The sequence below is a fragment of the Bubalus bubalis genome, chromosome 21 (assembly GCF_019923935.1).
Source record: "Bubalus bubalis isolate 160015118507 breed Murrah chromosome 21, NDDB_SH_1, whole genome shotgun sequence".
Lineage (NCBI taxonomy): Eukaryota > Metazoa > Chordata > Mammalia > Artiodactyla > Bovidae > Bubalus > Bubalus bubalis.
In genome coordinates this window covers 8,753,512-8,780,128 of record NC_059177.1, presented here as the reverse complement: position 1 = coordinate 8,780,128, position 26,617 = coordinate 8,753,512, and the positions used below count along the sequence as shown (strand labels likewise).

Below are 26,617 nucleotides of genomic sequence, written 5' to 3'. Positions count from 1 at the left end.
TGTTTCCCCATCTATCTGCCATGAACTGATTGATGGGACCAGATGCCATGATCTTAGTTTTCTGAACATTGAGTTTTAAGCCAAAATTTTCACTCTCCTCTTTCACTTTCATCAAGAGGCTCTTTAGTTCTTCTTCACTTTCTGCCATAAGGGTGGTGTCATCTGCATATATGAGGTTATTGATATTTCTCCCAGCAACCTTGATTCCAACTTGTGCTTCATCCAGCCCAGCATTTCTCATGATGTACTCTGCATGTAAGTTAAATAAGTAGAGTGACGATATACAGCCTTGATGTACTCCTTTCCCGATTTGGAGCCAGTCTGTTGTTCCATGTCCAGTTCTAACTGTTGCTTCTTGACCTACATACAGATTTCTCAGAGGTGGGTAAGGTGGTCTGACATTCCCATCTCTTTAAGAAGTTTCCACAGTTTGTTGTGATCTACAGAGTCAAAGGCTTTGGCATAGTTAATGAAGCAGAAGTAGATGTTTTTCTGGAACTCTCTTGCTTTTTCAATGATCCAGCAGATGTTGGCAATTTGATCTTTGGTTCCTCTGCCTTTTCTAAATCCAGCTTGAACATCTGGAATTTCATAGTTCACATACTGTTGAAGCTCGCTTGGAGAATTTTGAGCATTACTTTACTAGTGTATAAGATGAGGGCAATTGTGCAGTAGTTTGAGCATTCTTTGGCATTGCCTTTCTTTGGGACTGGAATGAAAACTGACCTTTTCCAGTCCTGTGTCCACTGCTCGGTTTTCCAAATTTGCTGGCATATTGAGTGCAGCACTTTCACAGCATCATCTTTTAGGATTTGAAATAGCTCAACTGGAATTCCATCACCTCCACTAGCTTTGTTCATAGTGATGCTTCCTAAGGCCCACTTGATATCATATTCCAGGATGTCTGGCTCTAGGTGAGTGATCACACCATCATGGTTATCCAGGTCATGAAGATCTTTTTTGTATAGTACTTCTGTATATTCTTGCCACCTTTTCTAAATATTTTCTGCTTCTGTTAGGTCCCTACCATTTCTGTCCTTTATTGTGCCATTTTTTCCATGAAATGTTCTCTTGGTATCTCTTTTTTTCTTGAAGAGATCTCTAGTCTTTCTCATTCTACTGCTTTCCTCTATTTCTTTGCATTGATCATTGAGGAAGGCTTTTTTGTTTTTTTTAATCTCTTCTTGCTATTCTTTGGAACTCTACCTTTGAATGGGTATATCTTTCCTTTTCTCCTTTGTCTTTTGCTTCTCTTCTTTTCTCAGCTATTTGTAAGGCCTCCTCAACAAACATTTTGCCTTTTTGCATTTCTTGGGGATGGTCTTCATCAGTGCCTCCTGCACAATGTCATGAGCCTCCATTCATAGTTCTTCGGGAACTCTATCAGATCTAATCCCTAGAATCCATTTGTCACTTTCATTGTATAATCGTAAGGGATTTAAGTCATACCTGAATGGTCTAGTGGTTTTCCCTACTTTCTTCAATTTAAGTCTAAATTTGGCAATAAGGAGTTCATGATCTGAGCCACAGGCAGAGCCTGATCTTGTTTTTGCTGACTATATAGAGCTTCTCCATCTTTGGCTGCAAAGAATATAATCAATATGATTTCGGTGTTGACCATCTGGTGATGTCCATGTGTACAGTCTTCTCTTGTGCTGTTGGAAGAGGGTGTTTGCTATGACCAGTGAGTTCTCTTGGCAAATCTTGGTTAGCCTTTTCCCTGCTTCATTTTGTACTCCAAGGCCAAATTTGCCAGTTACTCCAGTTACCTCTTGACTTACTACTTTTGCATTTCAGTCCCACATGATGAAAAGGACATCTTTTTGGGGTGTTAGTTCTAGAAGGTCTTTTAGGTCTTCATAGAACTGTTTAGCTTCTTTGGCATTAGTGGTTGGGGCATAGACTTGGATTACTGTGATATTGAATGGTTTGCCTTGAAAACAAACAGAGGTCATTCTGTCATTTTCGAGATTGTATCCAAGTACTGTTTTTCGGACTCTCTTGTTGACTGTGAGGGGTACTCCATTTCTTTTAAGGGATTCTTGTCCACAGTAGTAGATATAATGGTCATCTGAATTAAATTCGCCCATTCCAGTCCATTTTATCTCACTGATTCCTAAAATGTCAATGTTCACTCTTGCCATCTCCTGTTTGACTACTTCTAATTTATCTTGATTCATGGACCTAACATTCCAGGTTCCTATGCAATATTGTTCTTTATAGCATTGGACATGTGCCCCCTACTCCCCAGTGGAAAGCTTTCTATTAGGCCACTGTGGTACCCCAGCAAATTGTTCTCTGTCTAGGCACCCTACAAAGATACCGCATCCCATGGTATAACAGAACTCAAAGGCAGTCCTCTCAACCAAGGAAGAGGAGGGTATGGGAGAGGGAGATCTACACAGCCCCAGGGAAATGTCCAGCCTCCTGGGTGTACTAATTACTGTCTTTCTTTAGATGCTCACAAAGTGGAACTTGATACAAGAACATAGGTGCAGGAATGTATGTAGGAGATGATTTTAGGCAGCAGGCATGAACAGACAGAATAAGTCAGGAATGAGAAGACTCAAAAAGAGTGTATAATTTGAGGGTTGCTACTGCAGGTGATTGGGAATCCATCCTGCCAGGATCCTCTTGGGAACAGAATTGCACCCCTGAAGAAGAAGCTGAAGCATTTATCCTCTGCCCCCTCCACTGATACAACTGATAAGGAATGCTCCTGGAGGCAATACCCAACCCACGTTTCCATGCTATCCAGCAGGTTTCAAAAGCCCCGAGGCAGAACTATGGAGAGAAGAGGCAGGCCTTCAGGACTTCTTGGTGGCCCAGTGATTAAGACTTTGTCTTCCAATGCAGCGGGTGTGGGTTCCATCCCTGGTCAAAGAGCTAAGATCCCACATGCCTCTTGGCCAGAAAAGAAAAAGAAAGAAAGAAAGAAAGGAAACAGAAAACAACAGAAGCAATACTGTAACAAATTCAATAAAGATTAAAAAAATTGTCAAGCCATTGGCAGGGTGAAGGTCTTGTCCACCAGGGCAGAAGCTAAAATCTACAGGAGGCAAAGGATGTGGTAGGGGGCCCAGAAAAGTATCTGTTCATTCATGAAATTGAACCAAAAACTAAGGATCCTGAGATATTTGGGGGAAAATTATAGCACAAAGAAAGCAAGCCCCAAATGGAAAATAAAAACAGTATTTGACTCCACAGAAATTAGAGCTGATCAAGGAAGAGCACTTTGAAATTATTCTAATAAGTATCTTCAGACAGAACAAAAGTTGTGTCTTCCAAAAACAAAAATAGGCATCTGATCTGGGGAAAGGAAGCAAAGAAAAAAATAATTTTATGAAAGTAAACATATTAGTGGGAAAAAAAATTCAGCAATTAGACTGAATAATAGACTAGCTAGGACTAGATGCCAAGATGAAGCTAGAAGAACATTTCCTTGAACTGGGGAAAAAAAAAAAAAAAAAGACAGTTTCAAATTGATTCAAATGACCATCAAAATCTGTGGAGGGAAAATCCGCACACTGAAACCACTCGGGGAACTTCAAATTTCCTAGAACAAAGAGGAATCATAAAAGCTTCTGTTAGGTGAAGCACACTGACTGAAAACGCCCACCCTGGCCAGGCACCATAGTAACCATTTGCATGAGTTGTAGGAGGTCCTGGTGAGGAACAGGGAACTAATAAGCCTCCACCAACCAGAAGAGTTCGGGAAAGGTCAAAAGGAGACACCACCTGTCTGACCACCTCCCAGAATCCTCCTCTCTGGCATCCATCTTGGCTGAACAAGGCGCGCACCACCAGGAAGGACTCTGAGTCAGAATGATTGGCCAAAGACAACCTGGACACTAATCCCATCACCATAAAACCCAAGACTGCGAGCCACGTGGCAGAGCAGTTCTCTTGGGTTCCCTTAGCCTACTGCTCTCCACCCGGGTGCCCTTTCCCAATAAAATCTCTTGCTTTGTCAGCACATGTGTCTCCTCAGACAATTCATTTCTGAGTGTTAGACAAGAGCCCAGTTTCGGGCCCTGGACATGGTCCCCCTTCCTGCAACACTTCTAGAATCAGAGGGGAAAAAAAATCAAACTAACATCAAATCTCTCATCAGCAATGGATGCTGAAAAACATTACAACTTTTTCCAAATTTCTAATTTTTAAACCCTGACATCTATATCCAACCAAATCATTAAACGAGTATTGAACAAAATGCTTTTCAGACCTTCCTGATCTCATAAAACATAAAAATCAGATAATTCGTCTTTAAAAAGAAACCCATCGGGACTTCCCTGGTGGTCCAGTGGTTGAGAATCTGCCTTTTAATGTAGGGGATACGGGTTTGACCTCTGATTGAGAAACTAAGATCCAACGTGTTGTGGGGCAACCAAGCCCATGCTTTGCAACTAGAGAAACCGGCAAACCGCAGCAAAGACCCAATGCAGCCAAAATATACATGAATAAATAGAAAATCCTCAAAGAGGTACTCTAGGAGGGGAAAATGTAAAAGGAAGAGGAGAATGTGAGATACAGAAATAGCAGCACTGTGTAGTACCTAGAAAACATGAATAAAAACAAACAAAAAATCAGAATCTACTAGATCTTGACATTTTAGGAATGTTTGTGGCGCATAGCACAATGATTTAACTTACACACATCCTAAATGATCACCATTATAAGTTTAGTGACCATCCATCAAGTCATATAGACAAACATTAAAGAAGTAGAAAAAAAAAGGCATTTTTTCCCATTTGATGAGAACTCAGGATTTATTCTCAATAACTTTCACATATAATGTATAACAGTGTAAATTGTATTTAGGTTGTACACTACATCCCTAGAACTTTTTATCTTTTCACTAGAATGACTAACATGTAAGTAGTAATGATAAGCCTGGTGACCGTCACCGAACTAAGATGATGTAATTACTGACTCTGTTCCCTAGGCTGCACATTCCATACCATCAACGTATTTCTTCTGTAACTGAAAGTCTGTACCTCCTAATCTCCCTCACTTATTTCTTTCCTCCTACATCCTCCCCTCCAGCAACCACCTATTTATTCTCTGTTTCTGTTTAGTTATGCTTGTTTGTTTGCTTTTTAGATTCCACATATAAGTGAAAGTGTCTGCCTTTCTCTTGTCTGACTTATTTCACTTAGCACGATTCCCTCTAGATCCATCCATGTTTTCACCAATGACAAAATTTCATTCTTTTTGATGGCTGAATAGGACTCCACTGTGCATATATACCACATCTTCCTTATCCTTCCGTCTACTGATGGGCACATAGGTTGCATCCATATCTTGGCTACTGTAAATAATGCTGCAGTGTACATAATGGCACATATATCTTTTCTAGTTGGTGTTTCATTTTCTTTGAATAAATACCCAGGAGTAGAATTGCTGAATCATATGGTCATTCTATTTTTAATTTCTTGAGGAATTTCCATACTGTTTTCCACAGTGTCTGCACCAATTTACATTCCCACCAACAATGCACTAGGGTTCCCTTTATTCCACATCCTTGCCAACACTTGTATTATTTGTTTCCTTTTTAATGACAGTCATTCTAACAAGCAAAAGACAATCTCATTGTGGTTTTGATTTACATTTCCCTGATGAGTAGTGATGTTGAGCATCTTTTCATGTGCCCATCAGTTATCTGACACCTTCTTTGTAAAAGTGTCTATTCAGGTACTCTGTCCATTTTTCAATCAGGTTGTTTGGGTTGGGTTTTTTTTTTGTTTTTTTTTTTTGATGCTGAGTTGTTTGAGTTCTTTGTTTATACTGGATATTAACCCCTTATCATATATGTCATTTGCAAATATCTTCTGCCATTCAGTAGGTAGCCTTTTCAATTTGTTGATAGTTTTCTTTGCTGTGCAAAAGCGTGATGTAGTCCTATGTCTTTATTTTTGCTTTTTTCTCCCTAGCCTGAAGAGATATGCCCCCGCCCCCAAATATAAGACCAATGTTGAAGAGTGTACTACCAATGTTTTCTTCTAGAAATTTTATGGATTCACGTCTTATATTTACATCTTTAACTCACTAATCTTCTATCTGGGGAGAATTTTAATTGTGACAATTAACCTATAGACAAATAGCAGAAAATAATTTACAGATATTGAAGAAAAATATAAGTATAAGTGCTATGAACTTTGACATTATACAAGTTAAATTGCCATCACCAACAACAATGAAAGTAAGTGAAGGGAAGAGAAGAAACCAAAACAATTATAAATGTATGAATTTATTCTCCCTTCAAAAGTATTTTTGGAACTTCATGGTGGTCGCATGGTTAAGACTCTTCTCTCCCAATGCAGGGAGCTCAGGTTTGACCCCTGGTCAGGGAACTAGATCCCACATGATGCAGCTAAAAAAAAAAAAAAAAAAAAGGATCCTACATTCTGCAACAAAGATCCCACATGCAGCAATGAAGATCCTGTGTCCCACAACTAGGACCCAGCACAGCCACAATATAGAACACCAAAATATACACACCCCAAAAAGTATTATCTAAAGTTGATAAATCAACAAATGCAAAGATGAATATTTATCACTTTCAGTTACAGAGGGAATTATTAGAAGAACTCAAATAATTATAAAATGACAAAATTTAGTTATGGATCAAGAAGATGAGGTACAGAATAGTAAAAATGTTTCCAAACTCTTGATTCATTGTACACAGTAGGTGGGTGTTATCTAAAGATGGTATCTCAAGCAATAGAAGCAGAAAAAGCATTTAAAATTCTAATGTGCTTAGTCACTTAGTTGTGTCCCACTCTTTGTGATCCCAGACTGTAGCCCACCAGGCTCCTCTTTCCATGGGGATTTTCCAGGCATGAGTAATGGAGTGGGTTGCCATGTCCTCCTCTGGGGGATTTTCCCAACCCAGGGATCAAACCCAGGTCTTCCACATTGCAGGCGAATTCTTTACCAGCTGAGTTACCAGGGAAGCCCAAGAATACTGGAGTGGGTAGCTTATCCCTTCTCCAGGGGATCTTCCACACCCAGGAATTGAACTGGGGTCTCCTGCATTGCAGGTGGATTCTTTATCAGCTGAGCTACAAGGGAAGACCTAAAATTCTAATGGGAACCTCCAAATGTACTAAAAAGGATAATGGTTAAAAGATATTTGCCATTAGAGTGTGGGGGGTGGGGAAGGAGCAAGTAGAGATTAATTCTTTTATACTTGACTTTAGACAGTTTTCAAAAATTAGACTTCCCCCCACCCAAATTCAGGCATTGTTTTTAAAAAGAGGACTGTGATAGGCTCATAACCCAACAGTGCTCCATCTGCAAATGGAGTTTCCCCACCCCAGCCTTGGAGTCCCTGTGATTAATAACAATCTAACCAGTGTCTAGGATTTTGGAGAATAAATAACCTTGTCATTTCCAAGCCCCAAGCTGTGGCATCATTTTATACAGCCACGTTAATTCCACTTGTAATCCCCATGAAGTGCAGGGACTTCTGTTATTTCTTATCTTTAAGCCTCTTTTATCTCAGCTGAACGCAAAAAGATCTCTTTTTAAAAGAGCTGATGGGGTAGAGAGAATAAAAACAATAAGAAATGACTAAAGTATTGGGAGATGAAAAGGAATAATGATGATTAGGTGAAAATAATTAGATATTTATTCTTCCATGCATAATTCAAAGGGATCAACATTTCTCTTGTGATAATGAGAATTTCATATATCTCTCTATTACTTTAAAAAAGACTTGTTTTCACTAAAAGTACATCAAATCTTGAAATATTCAACAATATACCAAGTCAAAAATACATAAATTTGACTTCTTACTTCAGAGGGGAGACCCTGTTCTTAACCTTCTATATCTTTTAGGAGAAGAGGGAAGAAACAGAATTCAGACAATGCTGAAGTGGACAGTGAGTCTCCGGTTGAAACAGAACTCAATTGGTTCTCCTAGTTGGTTTTGAGTGTGCTCAGATGACTCCAAAATCTAGTTCCCCACTGGCATTAAAGTAGAAATGAATTTCATGAATCTGATGATCAAATATTGATTTCCCCCATTAATAAAAATCATCTGGCTCTTGAATTATCTGGGCTTCTACTCCTTGGGGCTACCAGAATTTAGAAATAAATGTATTTTTCTATGAGGCCACCAGATTTAGGAATAAATGTGTCTTTCTTTGAGGGAGGGAAAGATGGAGAGGTGATAAATATGTCGCTGCCAACTGTTCCCTACTTGCTTCTTGGAAAAATGGGAACTAAATGCATGAAGGCTCTTGAATATCACTCTGCCCCTAACCTTGTACCTTGCATGCTTGTTTCCTCCCCACACATACACCTCCCCCCTCCCCCACACCAACTAATCTCTCACCTCCACTGCTTGTGGACAAGAAGCATGTTGGCCTGAAAAGGTAAGTGACTTGAACAGTGATGTCAGCAAAATAGTGACCATGAAGCTCCAAGTTCTAGTGCCTGGAAGAGTCATATCCAGCTGGAAAAGACTGAAGGCAGGAGAATGGAATGAGATGGTTGGCTGGCATCTCCGACTCAATGAACATAAGTTTGAGCAAGGTCCGGGAGATGGTGAAGGACAGGGAAGCCTGGCGTGCTGCTGTCCATGGGGTCACAAAGAGTCAGACATGAATGAGCAACTGGACAACAATAGAGACTGAAAGTAGACTAGTGTTTACCAGGTGCTGGGGAGAAGTGGGGATTGGGAGTCTTTATTTAATGAGTACAGAATTTCAGCTTGGGATGATGAAAACGTTCTGGAGACGCATAGTGGCTATGGCTGTGCAACAACGTGAATGTACTTTAAATATCTTAAAATTTTGTCAATTATAACTCAGTAAAACTGAAACAAAGGGATTTATCCATCCTAAGTGAAAAAGCAAACCACACAAAACAATGTGAATATACTTAATGCCACAAAACTGTAAACTTAAAAATGGTTAAAATGGCAACTCCTGTGTTTTGTGTAGATTATAACAAGAACAACAGTGAAGCTTGGTGACTTGAAGCTGGTTCGTGTAGGCAAATCATTCTACTTGCCTCACTAGAACTTAGATATATCACAGTGCAGTTTCTATAATGTATGTGTATTCAGAAAGCATTAACAGTTTAGTAGGGCAGGACAAGTACAATATACCAGTAATTTGATCAGGTCAAATTATTTTTCATTTAGGAGTCTGGAAATGGAAAGTGTATAATTCAGATGCCTGGAAAATTCACAAATGTGTGTGTGTGTGTGTGCGTACAGAGAAAAAGACAGAAAGACACAGAGACGAGAGATTCAAGGCAGAAAATTACTGTCATACTCAGAAGCTCTAGAAATAGGCAAATTATATTTTAATTCCTAGCCCCTCCCTGCCTAGTTATATGCACTTGGGCACATCTTATACTTTTCTGAATATCGTTTATTCAACTGTAAAATAAAAACCTGTAATATATATTATATGAGTTGTTATAAAGATTAAATGCATGTATAGTACTTAATACAAGGGCCAAGCTCTTCATACAATGAAATGTAACCGCCAATGTCACCGCCACTTTCTTCTTGTCTATCCAGCAACTGAATCACAAAGCACAGCCTCTTGGACAAAGCCAGTGTTGGTAAACTCCTCTGAAAGACCTGTGACCCTGAAAATCAAGTCTCTGTCAGCTCTAGGGCAGAGTTCCTATGACCTGACTTCCCAGGAGTCAGCTCACCTACCCAGGGGGTGAAGATTCAGAGCAGGTTGTCACATGGGAAGATGAAAGGCTCAGATGGAAAATCACGGGTGGGTACCACTCAGGATAGCAGGCTTCCTTTCTTAGCAGATCAGCTGCAGTGTGGCTGACCCCTCTGCTGGCTCCTAGACATTCTGTGGCTGGTCTAAGAAAGGGGAAATGAGAATCTGAAGAGCTGAAAATGATGTTATGTTCCTCCACTATAATGAAGGGAAGAGGAGGAGGGGAGAATGGAATTCATGAGAAAAGACCTTGGTCTCCAAATCTGGAAATTAGATTCAAGTGACAACATAGTCTGTATCTGTACTGTTCAACACTAGCCAATGTGGCTACTTATGTCTGCATTTAAATTTCTTAATATTAAATTAAATTTAAAAATCCATTCCTCAATTATACTAGCCCATTTCAAATGTTCAATGGCTACGTGTAGCTACTGGCTACCATGCTGGATAGCACAGCAAAAGAAAAGTAATATTTTCATCATTGCATAAAATGTTATTGGTCTTTGCTGACCTATAGGGAAGAGACCAAAAGAAACTATTAAATATATCTAGCCAAGCAAATTTTCTTGACTTCTTCTGCAAGAATCTTGGTTCTCATGTGGTCTGGGAACTATGAGAAGCCTACAAAGAATTCAATCAGAATTCTTGGCAAGTAAAATCCTCTTGACTTGTGACAAACTCTGCAGCCCTTAGTCAAGACAACACGAAGGAGGACTCTGGGCTGCCAGATGGAGAGCCATTGATAAAGGAGCCATTTTTCAATCAATTCTTTAATTTGCAAGGGAATCTGCAGAGAACACTTTGAACACCTTTCCTTTCCTGGATGATATTTCCATTATGCTCGGCAGGTGGGACTCCCTCCTGGGTTTCAGTACTCTTGATGGAAGGAGGACAGAGCTCCTTGTTATCACTTCCAATGTTAACTTTCCTCTGGATATTCTTCCAATGTGATATCAAAATGCCAGCATTAAAGACTCATTCATAATTTTCCTGGAGGCTGGAAGAAGGATTCAGGGTCTTAGTAGGCAATTTATCAGCAAGGTGGCCACTTCAAAGACCACCGGGCCAGTGAGTAAAAGATGTGGATTCAGGAGTCAAATCATTCTACAAGAAAAGTGGTTTGTGCTCTTTAAAAAAGTCAGTCTCATGGGAAAATTGGGACAATTGTTTTAGGTTAAAGACATTTTTTTGAAAAGACATAACTGAATATAACATTTATACCTTGATTGGAAGACTGGTTCAAAGACTAAAGAAACATAACTATAAAAAGCCAGTTGAGAAATGTTGATTATGGATTGGATTTTAAGTTAGGATGTGGCATTAATGTTAATATTCTCAGAAGTGATAATGTCCTTAGGCTGATAAAGGAAAGTGTCCTTATTTTTAGAAAATGCATGCCAAAAAAAATTTATGCAGAGATCTTATGCTTCTACAACTCTTAAATGTTTAGATGCTTATATTTTTAAAAGCTATAAATATGGAGAATTAGAACAAATATGGCAAAATATTAATTGTTGACCATAGGTGGTATAAAAATGGCCATAGTTTTATTTTGCAACTTTTCTCAATGTCAGAAAATATTCAGCATAAAAGTCTGAGTTGTGGAAGAATAAGAATGACTTTCATAGGAGTCAAGGTCTAAGCAAGAAAGTGTCCAAAGAGGATCACAAATCTAGAAAGATGGAGTATATAGAGTAACAGATGCCATAACCTGATCCAGAAATAAGCCAAATCCAATTGCATTATTCTACTGAGTATTTGTTGGATATTACCATGTGCCAAACTAGGCACTCCATGTACATTATTTAACTCAATCTTCATGATTCTTCCCAAAAGAATCATTATCCATATTTTGCTGATAGACAAAAAAACTGAGGCTGGTAGAATTTTAGTACCTCGACCAAACTTACACAACCATGAAGAGGCTGAGGTAGGATGCAAATTAAAATCTGTCCAGTTCTCAATCCCATGCTAATTGCTTCTTGTTAATTTAACATCAATAGTAACTCTTCTCCATTAGATTCAGTAGTGAAAGAGAATGAATTAAGTCTTAATTATATAAGAGATAGAGACAGATGGAGAGAGTAGGGGAGATAATTGATTCTGGCTACCAGGGTTTCAGTAAATATTCCAGATTCTGGTCCTTGGCATTTTATGGGGAAAGCGATAGGTTCTCAATGCATATTGAAGCTCTAGTACTCTTTATCAAGCACCTGGGTGCCCCATGGATTGAGACTGTCCATGGTATTTTAGAAGTCTAAAGTGGGGGTTGCCAAAATCAGCTCTTCCCCTTTCTACTCTAGAAATGAGTCAGGTTATTGCCTCTATGCCAGGCGCAGCTCCAATTTACTAACAGCTACACATTCTCTTGAGACCTTTTTCTCTTTCTCTGACAAGCGAGCAACTTCTTGAGATATATCCCTTATCACTGAATGCTGCTCTTTCCATTTTTCTTTTAAATATGAAGGCTTGGAAATGGAAAATTCTGAAAGAGATGGGAATACCAGACCACCTGACCTGCCTCTTGAGAAACCTGTATGCAGGTCAGGAAGCGACAATTAGAACTGGACATGGAAAAACAGACTGGTTCCAAATAAGTAAAGGAGTGCGTCAAGGCTGTATATTGTCACCTTGCTTATTTAACTTATATGCAGAGTGCATCATGAGAAACGCTGGGCTGGAAAGAGCACAAGCTGGAATCAAGATTGCTGGGAGAAATATCAATAACCTCAGATATGCAGATGACACCACCCTTATGGCAGAAAGTGAAGAGGAACTAAAAAGCCTCTTGATGAAAGTGAAAGAGGAGAGTGAAAAAGTTGGCTTAAAGCTCAACATTCAGAAAACGAAGATCATGGCATCTGGTCCCGTCACTTCATGGGAAATAGATGAGGAAACAGTGGAAACTGTGTCAGACTTTAGTTTTTGGACTCCAAAATCATTGCAGATGGTGATTGCAGCCATGAAGTTAAAAGACACTTACTCCTTGGAAGGAAAGTTACGACCAACCTAGACAGCATATTAAAAAGCAGAGACATTACTTTGCCAACAAAGGTCCGTCTAGTCAAGGCTATGGTTTTTCCAGTGGTCATGTATGGATGTGAGAGTTGGACTGGGAAGAAAGCTGAGCGCCGAAGAATTGATGCTTTTGAACTGTGGTGTTGGAGAAGACTCTTTAGAGTCCCTTGGACTGCAAGGAGATCCAACTTGTCCATTCTAAAGGAGATAAGTCCTGGGTGTTCTTTGGAAGGAATGATGCTAAAGCTGAAACTCCAGTACTTTGGCCACCTCATGCGAAGAGTTGACTCATTGGAAAAGACTCTGATGCTGGGAGGGATTGGGGTCAGGAGGAGAAGGGGATGACAGAGAATGAGATGGCTGGATGGCATCACTGACTCGATGGATGTGAGTTTGAGTGAACTCCAGGAGTTGATGATGGACAGGGAGGCCTGGTGTGCTGCAATTCATGGGGTCGCAAAGAGTCAGACACGACTGAGCAACTGAACTGAACTGAAATTTTATTTTATTTATTGTTTTGTTTATTTTTGGCTCTGCTGGGTCTTTGTTATACATGTAGGCTCTCCAGTTGTGGCATGTGGGCTTAGTTTCCCCAAAGCATGTAGGATCTCAGTTCCCTGACCAGGAATTGAATCTGCATCCTCTGCATTGGAAGGTGGATTTTTCACCACTGGACCACTAGGGAAGTCTCTGATTTGTTCTTAAGATAAAACTTTTAATGGGATAATTTGGCCAAGAACCTCTTAAATTCTAAACATTTTCATTGAGCCTTTGCCATAAATACCTTTTATGCACTGTTTAGTTTCTATAACTATAGTAAGGCACAATTTTATAATCTTATCAGCACATATGTCAACTTGCATTCCAAGCACAAGAAGTGAAGGAGATGATCGATGAGAATGTTCATATACCAACAAGTCCTAATATTCTTGGAATGTAAACACTTTGAGACTTCTGAGGTTTCTAATCAATGTGCAACCCTGCACAAAGTGATCTTTTGGATTTCCATTAATAAATAGCTTCCCAATAGACACAACCTTGTACTTCAGTTCAGTTCAGTCGCTCAGTCATGTCTTACTCTTTGTGACCCCATGAATCACAGCACACCAGGCCTCCCTGTCCATCACCAACTCCCAGAGTTGACTCAAACTCATGTCCATTGAGTGGGTGATGCCATCCAGCCATCTCATCCTCTGTCGTCCCCTTCTCCTCCTGCCCCCAATCCCTCTCAGCATCAGAGTCTTTTCCAATGAGTCAACTCTTCGCATGAGGTGGCCAAAGTACTGGAGTTTCAGCTTCAGCATCTGTCCTTCCAATGAACACCCAGGACTGATCTCCTTTAGGATGGACTGGTTGGGCCTCCTTGCAGTCCAAGGGACTCTCAAGAGTCTTCTCCAACACCACAGTTCAAAAGATCAATTCTTCGGTGCTCAGCTTTCTTCACAGTTCAACTCTCACATCCATACATGACCACTGGAAAAACCATAGCCTTGACTAGACGGACCTTTGTTGGCAAAGTAGTATCTCTGCTTTTTACTATGCTATCTAGGTTGACCGTAACTTTCCTTCCAAGGAGTAAGTGTCTTTTAACTTCATGGCTGCAATCACCATCTTCAGTGATTTTTGAGCCCCCAAAAACTAAAGTCTGACACTGTTTCCACTTTTTCCCCATCTATTTCCCATGAAGTGATGGGACCAGATGCCATGATCTTCGTTTTCTGAATGTTGAGCTTTAAGCCAACTTTTTCACTCTCCTCTTTCACTTTCATCAAGAGGCTTTTTATTTCCTCTTCACTTTCTGCCATAAGCGACATTCTAGGAATCAGTGAAGTAAAATGGACTGGAATGGTTGAATTTAACTCATGACCATTATATCTAGTACTGTGGGCAGGAATCCCTCAGAAGAAATGGAGTAGCCATCATGGTCAACAAAAGAGTCCGAAATGCAGTACTTGGATGCAATCTCAAAAATGACAGAATGATTTCTGTTCATTTCCAAGGCAAACCATTCAATATCACGGTAATCCAAGCCTATGCCCCAACCAGTAACATTGAAGAAGCTGAAGTTGAACGGTTCTATGAAGTCCTACAAGACATGTTAGAACTAACACCCAAAAAAGATGTCCTTTACATTATAGGGGACTGGAATGCAAAAGTAGGAAGTCAAGAAACACCTGGAGTAACAGGCAAATTTGGCCTTGGAGTACAGAACGAAGCAGGGCAAAGGCTAATAGAGTTTTGCCAAAAGAACACACTGGTCATAGCAAACACCCTCTTCCAACAACACAAGAGAAGACTCTACACATGGATGTCACCAGATGGTCAACACCGAAATCAGATTGATTATATTTTTTGCAGCCAAAGATGGAGAAGCACTATACAATCAGCAAAAACAAGATTGGGAGCTGACTGTGGCTCAGATCATGAACTCCTATTGCCAAATTCAGACTTAAATTGAAGAAAGTAGGGAAAACCACTAGACCTTGAATGTGGCATGCAGTAAACATTGAGATTACTCACACTATGTAGAGTATGATTTCTTGGTGGCAGAATACCCCTTCTTCTCGCAACTGGTTAACTCTTCATGAGCTTCCATGGCTGTGCTTGTTAGTGAACTATCACCTTTTCACAGGACAATGACTGGGACCCTTTGGCTTCTGTGCTACCATAGGTAGTAAAGGACCAAGCATACATTCCCATTTGGCTGAATGAACCAATGGGTTCGTGGAGATCCATTTTGCTGGAAAAGTTGGGATACAGTATGACATGTGAAGAACAGTATAGATAACAAGCTTCCAAATTCTTGCTTCCTAGTGTTGGCATTTGGATGCCTCTTCTGCTACATCAAGTTGCCAATATCTTTTACCCGGATTGCTGCCGCAGCCGCAACTACTTCTGCCAGCCCACTGGCACACACGTTCTCCACAGAGTGGCCACAAGAGCCTCTTTTCAAAATGCAAATCAGGGATTTTTCTGGTGGCCCAGTGGTTAAGACTATGCACTCTTAATGCAAGGAGCCGGGCTGATCCCTGGTTAGGGAACTAGATACCACATGCTGCAACCTGGCACACCCAAATTAAAAAAAAAATGCAAATCATAAACTTGACCATGTGATAAGTTTAAAAACACTTAAAACTTTGATGCTTTCACACTGGACTTGAATAAGATCCTAACTCCTTGTGATGATTTCATCTAAAACCTGTCCTTATTCCTAGTAAACACCAAACCTCATTTCTTACCCCTCTCTGCCACATTTGCCCCCTCCACCCACTCTGCCTTCCTTTCCATCATCAGAAACTCTCTCCCCTGCACAGCTTCGTGTGGCTTGTTTCTCATCTGTCATCTCACATTAAATGTCACCATCTCAGAGAGACCATACGTTACCACCCAAAGGAACAGGACTCATACATTTTTTTCTCCACTGCCGTGCCTTGACCCTTTTCTTCATGGGACTATTTAATTTGTCCTTCTTATACTTGCTCATTTTTTGTCTTTGTTACCACAGGTTTGGCTTTATGAGAGCAAGCACCATGCCTGTGCTCAGCCCATGACACACAGGCCATGACACACAGCTCATGGTTCATATTCAGGGAATAGTTATGGCCACTGAAGATCAGTGACATGCTAACAGGCAGTGTATGTCATATGTGTATATATGTCAGGGGCTTGACCAAAGCAGATGGAAAGAAAGGAGGCAGGATGAGACCTGGGAACACTTACTCATCAGAAGAAGATGGAGCCATTCTGCCTCCCATCCCACCTCAAATCCCTCAGGGAAGACTGGTGTTTTCATGCCCCAAGTAAATAAAGGGGTTAAGGCAATCTTATGCCAGGAGGCAGCAGATCCCATGTCTAGCAGCTTCTCTTGTCTCTCCTAGGAACTCTGTGTTGCTAGATGCTGTTATTCCAGCTCTTTTGCCAGACTTTGAGGTCTGTGATAGCAGGGACTGCTCCATTTCTGTAATGTCAAGACCTAATTCAAGGTCTGATCCAGAGGAGGTGCTTAGAATATGTTTGTGGAGATGATCACAATATAAAATTGCTGTTTCTAAAGGTTCCTATTCCAGTGGATGATGAGACAGAAGTCAGGAGGAACACAGGAATCAATAAAGTCAAAACAATTAGAGAGTATGTGTCCTTACATAGCAAGTCTTGAACTTCAGATAAACAAAGGAAAATTCAGACTTCTTTTAATAACTCATTGCCAGAAGTATTTTAACCTACATAGAATATTTTCATACTCAAAGAAGCAAATAATGATTGAAACAATCTTATTTTCTGACTCTGAGGGGGCCTTATTAAGTCTACAAATAAAGTCCATTCTAAGTTGTGCTAGAAAAGAAAAGAAAGACCCCACTGTGGCAAGAAAATGGAGCCCTATGGATCTTAGTAATGTCAGAAATCAAACAGTGCATTGAATAGGAACCTGATTGGAAAGGCTAAAAACGAAAATTTGCTTGATTGTAATCCTTGTATATGACGGAAGTTGGATTTTCTCTGTCCAATTGTGCTCTCTGGGTATCTGACAAGTCTAAACTGCCTGCTTAAAGGCATTCAATAAATTTCAAGTTGTTTTTATGTCAAAGGGTTGAATTTAGACAAGCTTGTGTTGACTTGAAATTGGACAGCTGGAATTTATATTTTCAGTCATTGGAAATTTCAGTGTCAATTTGACAAGTATTGATGATTCTTTATTGGCATAAAGCATTTGGACAAATCATGGGATTCTATAAAGTACCATTCTTTTTGCCTTTTGCTTTGATGTTTCTGCTACCAAAAAAGCCCCTTTTTCTACTAACTCAAAATAATCTTCAGAATAGAAGATAGAATACATTGGTAAGGAAGTCAAGATTCTGTGTAACTTAGAAGGAGCTAAACTTATAATGAAGCTGTTATAAGTGGAAACTTCCATGGTAGCTGTTCTCTGTGCACTCACAAACTATATACTTTGTCTTCTGTTTCTAAGCTGAATTTACTGGTGCTGCACTGTCTGTAGTGTGATAAGAGCTGTGATTACGAACACGAATGTGTGATCATGAATATTCTGACCACAGCACAGGTCAATGTTTCTTCTAGAAAGCCAGAGAGAGGGAAGATGGAAGTCTCCCTTCCACAATGTCTACACATTAAGCAAGGCTTGTTTGCTCCTGCTGAATAGGCTCCCAGATAAAAACTCTTCCTTTGGGGCATTCTTCCCCACTTCTTCCTGAAACACGACTCTCAGAGGAGGGCTGAGATTAATAGTGCATCAGGTTATGCTTAATCTTCTCTCAATATTTCATTTTGCTTTAATCCTGTAACATTTGCATTTCTGAAATTAGGGTATCTGATGCATTGACATGGGACCCAGAGGCCTTGTTTGGGTTAGATTTATTATCTACTAAATGACTTTCTTAGTGGATCTCTTTGTCTCCATGTCTGGCAGCTAATCTCAATGTTCTATCATGAGCAGATTCTATTATGTGAAAATTTATTACTTTTTTTTCAATCTTCTACTTTGCTCTCAGATACTTTATTATTAATAGTAAACCCTAACTAGCACATTGCAACATGGTAAGGAAAGATGCATAAAGTACTCACTTGGGGATGAATATATGTAAGAACCTTTTGAATCTTCACAAGTCCCCAAGCCCATGGTTTCAGAAAGAGCTCTCAGTATCATCTCTAAATTTTTTTTTTCAGGCTCAATGAGTCAAATTCCTGGAACAGGGTCATCAATAGGAGTTGTGTTTCTTGGGAAACCTCATGCCTGGGAAAAGAATAATGGAAACACAAGCTAGGGAAAGTGGTTTAGGTCTTAGGTGAAAGAAAAGCATGGAAAAGTTATGTTTAAAAAATGTGTGAACAGAGACAGAGCTGAGAGTCACAAGTGGCAGGAAACAGAAGAAATAGAAAGGGATGGGGGCAGGGTGGTAAGCAGAGGAGGGATATTGGGAAGCCAGAGCAGCACCAAAGCAGCTTTCTGATTATCTGCTGCTCAACTAGCTTAACCTTGGATCTACCAGGTGACAGATTCCACAGCATATACAATACTGAATGCCAAGGAGCTTGGTTGGGAATTTCAGGACAGGTTAGCACCTGGGGGAGGTAGGGTACAGGAACCCACAACCAGTATTAGCAGATGGAGCTGAGGATGGTAGTATGGATGGAGGCAAAGATGGAGATGAAGATGGGTGTGCGTTGAAGATAAGAAATGTGATATAGATAAGGATGGAATGATGGAGCTGATCAACACTGGCTATGGGAAGGAAAGACTAAGCAGATCTTTAACCAAAAGGTCTAAATCATGGAGAAAACCTCAGTGAAGAGAGCATAGGACAGATTCTGGTTTCAAGACAGAAGCTTCTAGAATGAGCTAGTCAGAATATCAGCAGAAAACAAATGACTTATTGCTCAGGGAAGGGCTCTAGACCTAGTGAGGAAATTGGAGTGCCATAGAGAAAGATGAGGCTAAAACTAAGCCTTTGTATTGACCAAAAAGGATGAATCACATTGTTGCTGGCTGGATACCAGATGCTAACTTTCAATCTACCCGGCAGCAGACCTACAGCTGCACAAGGAATTCAAGTCTGATGACTAGAAGACTGCTAAGCCCTTCTGCTGGGTCCGGATAAGCTCAAGACATGGGACAGGATGAACTAGAATTTGTAAAGGAGAAGCAGATGTGTGAAAAGTGTTGTATGTATGTGGTATATTTATATGTCCATTCTCAGACAGTTCCAAGGGCAAATAAGTCATGAAATCTGTTTCTCATTAAAGGCAACTTTATCCAACAGGAACATCCTAAAACACATTTGCTCCTATATGTGCTGTGCTATGCTTAGTCACTTAGTCGTGTCCAACTCTTTGCAACTTCATGGACTGTAGCCCACTAGGCTCCTCTGTCCATGGGAATTCTCCAGGCAAGAACACTAGAGTAGGTTGCCATGCCCTCCTCATGGGGATCTTATCTCTTGCATATACCTGCCTAATTCCTAGATTAGGAATCGTTTTCAGTAACTGTAACCAGAAACTATTTGTAATTGCATTTTCTGATGAAGCAAAATGAGGATAGACAAGGGTTAAGTCAATTTTTTAAATGCAAGCAAAAGATATGAGCATATTAAGGGGAAAAAAAGGCCTTTCAAATATTTAAAATGGAAATATTCACTGGTTGTATTCCTGAGAATAATTAAAGACTCTCACTTGGGGGAATGTGAACCTAACTTGAAGTTAAATTCTGTTGAGCAGCTACATGAAAACAAAATATGGCTCAGGTCTCAAGTGGAATATACATTTTCAAGGGCTGCCATTGTTAGAGCAGACTTCTCATAGATATAAATTAATTGTTCCTTTTGTGTCTGTGTTTCACAATAAGGAAGTCAACATCTGTTTGCTCTTTCCATCAAGCAAATACGCTCGTGGAAGACTAATGGAAGACGAAGATACAGAGATGGAAAAAAGGTATGTGTCAGAAAAAAGAGAAATGAAACACAAAGGAAGAGACAGACCCGAGAGAGAAACCAGAAAGGAGAAAAAAAGGATTCACAGCCCCGAACTGTTAAGAAAAAATTCCTAATCAGAGTGTAGTTTACTAAAGATTTGTGGCTGCTGATTGCAGTGACTTTCAAATGACAGCAAAGTGAGAGACTCGTGGTCAGCACACCTTAAGTGGTTTGGCCGTTATGGACGTGTACCCCTCCTGCATTTTTTGATGGAATGACAAAATCAGAGGTCTTTTGTGGTCCTTTATGGTAACGCTTATTCTAGGCAAGTAACAGTTAGAAAATTGGACTGGTAGAAATCCAAAGAACAAACTGTTAGCTTTCCTCTGTTCCCTGCTGCTTCAAATATGAAGTCTTCAAGGACAAGAAGAAGGAGCAAGTGAATTTTTAAGAACAAAGTGCTTTTCTCTCATTGATAGAGATTAATATGCAGCTCAGACTTCAGGGTCACTTTGGGTGAGAGTCCAGTTTCTCGAAAATGAAATGTTCACATCCTCCTGGGAAACACAAGAAAAAGGTAGGCAGCCAGGCAGCTGCTGGAGACCATATGCAACAAAGCTGCACGCTCCTCCCACCCATCCACCATCTCCTAACCTGCCGAAGTTAACCCAATGCCTCCCATAAGTCATACTGAAGAGCCAAGTGACTTCAGGGAAGAAAAACACATTAAGAAATAACATAGTCTGGCTTCTGGCCCACACAGAATCTCATTTCAGAAAGCCATAATCCCGATTTTGAAGACCCCTAGTGGAGATTTCCTGTAGAGAGGCAACTTAAAAAAAATAGTGATGGCCTAGTAAAACATACAGAGAACTAGATTCAGAAGTCTTGGGTTCTGTGAAAAGAGGCACACTCACTTCATCTCTCTGCACCTCGGTTTTTCTCATCTGCGAAGGAGAAATAACAACAACTCTGCATTGGGGGTCACACATGATAAAGGAGACTATATAACCTCTGTGAAATATGCTTTGCCAATGCCAAAGATGAGGGCTCCTGCTTTTCTCTCACTGTACTTCATCTTTGCAATATAAATCCAAGGAAATCAACAGGGATTCTCTCAATCATTTAAAAATAGCTATTGTCCCCCATAAACGTTCTGTCTGTGGTCCTACTCTGATTCTGTGACTAAGCATGGAACACGATTCTATGTGGGGCATGTGAATCCTGAATCTGTGGTGAGACAACTTAACAGGCTGCCAAACCCACCCCTACTAAGAGGTCTGTGTAGGACCCTGGGCAGTTATTTGGTCTTTCCTATTTTCGGCTTCAGTTTATATTTCTCATCTCTGAGTATGCTCGAAGAGCCAACCAAAGAAACATTTTACCATGCAAATCACTCTGAAAACCAAAGCCACATTCAAAGTTGGTTTAGTTGCAGTAAAATCACATAAGAATGCTCATCCTAACGAGTCTACTGTGTCCCTAACTCAGTGCCCCCTCCATGAGAAGCACAGCAGGAAGACACAAACCCCTGTCTTCTCAACACGCCTCACAGCTCTGAGCTTCTCCATTAGTAATTGTCAGTCTGACGGTCTTCATCTTTCACTTGAGAAGCTGAACAGAAACAAGTAGTTCAAAGTGCAAACCTCTATAGCACATGTTCAAAGGCAACACCTCTTACCATGACTCAATGACTCTTTATGCAAAGACCCATAAGAGAGGAATCTTTCTATATCCACAACCGAGAAAGCATGCATCTTCCACGAAGTTGAGACAAACTGTCCTTTGTTAGAAAGAAGTAACCCATCTGGCTGGGCGTTGGCCCCTCATCTGTGTCTCCAGGAAACAGAGAGTGCAGCCTGTGCTTGTGTTATTTTCTGCAGCTTTATTATGACTGCCTTTCCCTCCCTGTCTTTATGAGCCTTTGACCGTCATCCTTACTATATACCTCATAGAGATATTTGTATTTTTAAAACATGTTTTGAAAGATACATAGATCTTCATATAGAAATAATCAAGAATGAGTGTCCAAGAGGTAAAAGCCAAAGTGCTAGCTGGCATTCCAGAGCCTCATGACTGGTCTTGGTCACCCTGCATGTTCCATAAATTATTGCCATACTGACTTCACTTGCAGTTTTCCTCCTGTACCAATCTGTTCATAGCAACATACCTTTGTCCTCATTTTCCTCTCTCCTCCCTCTGACACTCTTATCCTTAAGCGATGTGCCAGATTACTGCTGGTCCTTCAAGTTGTGGTTCAGATTGAGCTTTCTCTGTGAATACTCCTGAACTGCCCTAGACAGAACTGGGATTTGGTTTCTTGGTTTTAAACCCTCTGAGATACTACTGCATTTTGAAATTCTGTTATGATGCTTTTAATGGTTCATATATCTGTTCACAGGTCTTTTTTTCTTCCCTAGACTAGAAAGTCCTATAGAACTTATAAGACATGAACCACGTCTGTGCCTCTTTTATCCCGAAGGTTAGCAAAGAGCCAGACACAGAGGAGGGTCACAATTAAAACACAGAGTAGATAATTCAGAAAGATACGCACACCCTTATGTTTATAGCAGCACTATTCACAATAGCCAAGACATGGAAACCACCTAAATGTCCATCATGAGATGACTGGATAAAGAAGCATGCATTCAACTGACTATTGCTCAGCCAGAAAAAAAAAGAATGAAATAATGTCATTTCCAGCAACAGGGATGGACCTAGAGATTATCATACTCAGTGAAGTAAACTGGAAAGAAAGGCAAATACCATATGCTATCAATTGTATGTGGATCTAAAATATAAGACAACTGAACTTATTTACAAAGCAGAAATAGACTAACAGACATAGAGAACAGACTTGGGATTGTCAAGTGGGAGGAAGGGACAGGATAGATTGGGAGGTGGGGATTATATATAGAATGGATGCAAACATATCGAATGGATAAAAAAACAAGGTGGTACTTCATAGCACAGGGAGCTATATTCACTATCCTGTGATAAACCAATATGGAAAAGAATGTATATATAGGTATAACTGCATGACTTTGCTACGCAGCAGAAAATAATACAACATAGTAAATCAACTCTACTTCAATAAAATAAAGTTTTTAAATAAATTTAAAAACAAATTAGTTTAAATAAATTATTTTTTAAATTTTTAAACATTAAAAGAAAAACATTTAAAATTGTGTTTTTTTAAAAAAAACACACATTCCTTCAAAACTGTGCTACAGTCCCCTGAATTTCAAAAGATGTGAAATTTCAACAATGGAAGAAAGGCATCTACTTCCCTGTCATTTGTGACATCTTTACTCTTGGCAAGCTTCATGTATCTGGCAGGAATGGGGGGAAGTTATTATTTCTTGCATACTTATGGCTAAAAATCTCATATGACTCAATTGAGAAGCTTCAGGTAGTTTTAGTGCCAGATGGGAACATGCCCAGAAACTGTACTTTAAAAAGTTTTAGGAAAAAAAAAAAAAAAAACAGATACAGCCTGCAGAGGAGGTTCAACAGGGTGCTTGGATGCTAAATGGAATAAACAAGATCAGGACCTCAGTATTTGGGAGAGTCCTTGGTCAGACTTCCGTGAATGTTCATCGACTCTTTGGCCACCTTAGTATTCACATAGTGTCTGCTGTACCCCGGACGCTGAACACCAGGCACAGAAGGGAACAAGAGGGCCAGACACCTTGGCTCTCATGCCGCTTCCTCCTCCCTGCAATTGAACCATTTTGTGCATTATTTCACCTGGGGAACTTGTTTTCAGATTTTTCAGCAGAATGTCTAGAAAAGTCATTCCATCTGATTCATGGATACACAATGCATACCAAGACACAATAAACAGATAATAAAGAGTGAACACAATGAATGAGATAATTTTATAGCAGGCTAAACAGGGGTAAGTGTTATGAGAAAAGACTGTGGAGGAGCATTAGGCAGCATGATTGAAGAGGGTGATCAGGATTGTTCTCAGGGGAAAGCAATGGCGTCAGAGAGAGCAGGTAAGGACAAGTCCTAGGGCTGAAATGTGCTTGGTGCATCCAGAAAAAGGCAAGGAAGCTGGTGGGCTGAGAGAGACTGACAGGGGAGGAGGTCAGAGAAGGGGCGGGAGGTGAGGGAAAGGCAGTTGTCTTCGCAAGGACTCTGACTTTACCTCTGAGAACAACTGGGTACCACTGGGAAAATCTGAGAAGAGAAGTAACATGATTTAATTTATACTTTACAAGTTCTCACTGGCTGTTGTGTTGGGAAGAGACCACAGACAGGGGCAAGAGGAGGACCTAGGACTCTGTGGATGTCATTATCCAGGGAGAAATGGTCAGCAAACTGATAGTCGGGGAGGGGAAGACTCATCCCATTCTAGATATTCTGAAGCTAGTGCCAACAGGACTGGATGCAGAGTGACAGAGGAAGTGGTTTCAAGGAGCGGGCGCAGACTGAAGGATGGAATCGTCATACACTGCAAGCAGGAGAGCTGAGGAAGTGAATGAACGATCAGACAGAGTTCGAGGGCAGGAGGTGAGGAGAGAGAAAGCTGACTTACACTTTGTTTGAAGGTAGTCAGATTTAAACAGCATTTAAATGTATTAGACTCAGGGATACTACCTAGACAACATCATTAGGTAGAGAAGAAAGGCTGTCCAAGGCTTGAGTTCTGGGGCACTGTGAACCTAAGAGAAGGAACCACAGTGAAGTCTTAGAAAGTACTGCAACTAAGATGTGTGAATAAAAAAAGGAGGGAGGGGAGAGGGAGAGCTGTGTCTTGTAAAACAAGTGAAAAATGTATACCATCAAGGCAGGAGTGATGTATTGTAACAAATCAGGGATGGCTGAGACTGAGCCATGGGTTTAGGGATGTGGAAATGGTCACTAGTGATATTGATAAGAGAACTTTCTGAGGAGTATGTGAATACGTGCATGTGTGTGTCAAGTGGTGAGGGTGGGGTTGCTGAGATGTGATAGAAGTGAGTTAAAAGCCAATGAGAAGAGAGGAATTATAGAAAGTGAGTTTAACAATTGCTTGAGGAAGTTTTGCTTAAAAGGAGCAAAGAATTGAGGTGGTATTTGGTGAAACATGCCAGTTGAGCCTCTATAAAACAGATACAAAGATAGAATTTAAAGCAAAACTATGACGACTTCCCTGATGGTCCAGTGGCTAAGACTCTGCACTCCCAATGCAGGGGGTCTGGGCTCAATCCCTGGTTGGGGAACTAGATCCTGCATGGCGCAACTCAGAGTTCAGGGGACACAATGAAGTCGAAGATCCTGTGTGCCCCAACTAAGACCCAATACAGACAAATAAAGAAACAAGCAAATAAATAAATACTTAAAAAATAAAGTGAAACTATGAAATTCAAAGGGGAGAGTTAGTAGAAGTAGAAAGAACTCTCAGCTCACGATGCAAGTCTGAGACCTATGAAAGATTGGGGAAGAAAAGAGGGTTGGGTAGTAAGAGCCTTGGGCTAGAGCGCAGCTCTCAGAAAGTCACAGCGAGCCCACCCTAGGGATGTGGTACAATGACTGCCATCCAGGAAGCCTGTGGTGTGAAGCCTTAGGAGCCCAGCGTGCTGAGTCACTGCCTGGGCTGTGCATAGGAAGAACAAAACTTTGGCTCGAAAGCGAGGAATGTCCCCGACGGTGCTGCCCCTGAAAGTTGTAAACCAAACGAACTCCTCATCAAGTTCTGTCTTGAAGGAAGTTCCAAGAAGCACGCCTCCAAGTCAAGGGGATTTTTTGAGAAGAAAAACAACAAACTTCTCCCTGGGATTTTGCTGTTCAAGTTCCCACAGTGTCGAAAGCTCTGAGCTCCAACATATGCTTCATCAGCCCAATACGGCTGCCTCTTTTTCTCCTGGGCTCTGTTTCTCCCCATAGCAAACTGGAAAATGTTTAGTAAAAAAGAAAAAAAAAAGCTGCAGTGAGTGAGAACCTCATCTCATCTGCTTCCTCTCTCTCAGTGAGTGTAGTCCCTCAAGTCCTGCCTGGGTTGGTTATAGTCAAATGCTTTCAAACCATACTATGTATCAGTCCCTTTCATTTATGTTATCCATCTTTCTGAACTGTTCTCAGGGGGAGTCTTAGTTCAGTGAAAGCCATGGTCATCATCAGAGCCAGAAGGGAGATCAGTCAGCATGGTTGTCAGTCTGTCTTTCTCTGCCACATTCTGTTGCATGAATTCAGTTGTGAAGTGACCACAGAATTGAGTTTGACCAAGGCTGTGGTTTTTCCAAGTGAGTTGAGTATAACCAAGTCAGAGGACAAGTGAGGAGAAGATCTAAAGAGAGAGACTAAAATTATAGACCATGCAACTGGCCAGCTCTTATGTAACAAAGATATTTTATATTATCTTTGTCCTCAGGACAAAAATAGCTTTTGTAATCAGGGAATAGAGTCATGAGTGCTCAAAGTGTAGTAAACATTCCTCCTGTAAGAGAATCATCTGCAGCATTTATGTAAAAAGCAGATTTTTTT

The 26,617-nt window shown here is 40.5% G+C and overlaps 1 long non-coding RNA gene across 2 annotated transcripts in view; it reads right to left on the bottom strand.

Moving 5' to 3' along the window:
* LOC123330980 overlaps window positions 1-26,617 on the bottom strand; it is a 136,937-nt gene that overhangs the window by 60,845 nt on the left and 49,475 nt on the right. Inside the window, exon 2 of one of the 2 annotated variants that reach the window (XR_006547347.2) lies at window positions 8,342-8,471. The exons of the other annotated variant lie outside the window; for it this stretch is intronic. This is a non-coding gene — a long non-coding RNA (uncharacterized LOC123330980). The remainder of the gene's footprint in view (window positions 1-8,341; window positions 8,472-26,617) is intronic. 2 annotated transcript variants of the gene reach the window in all.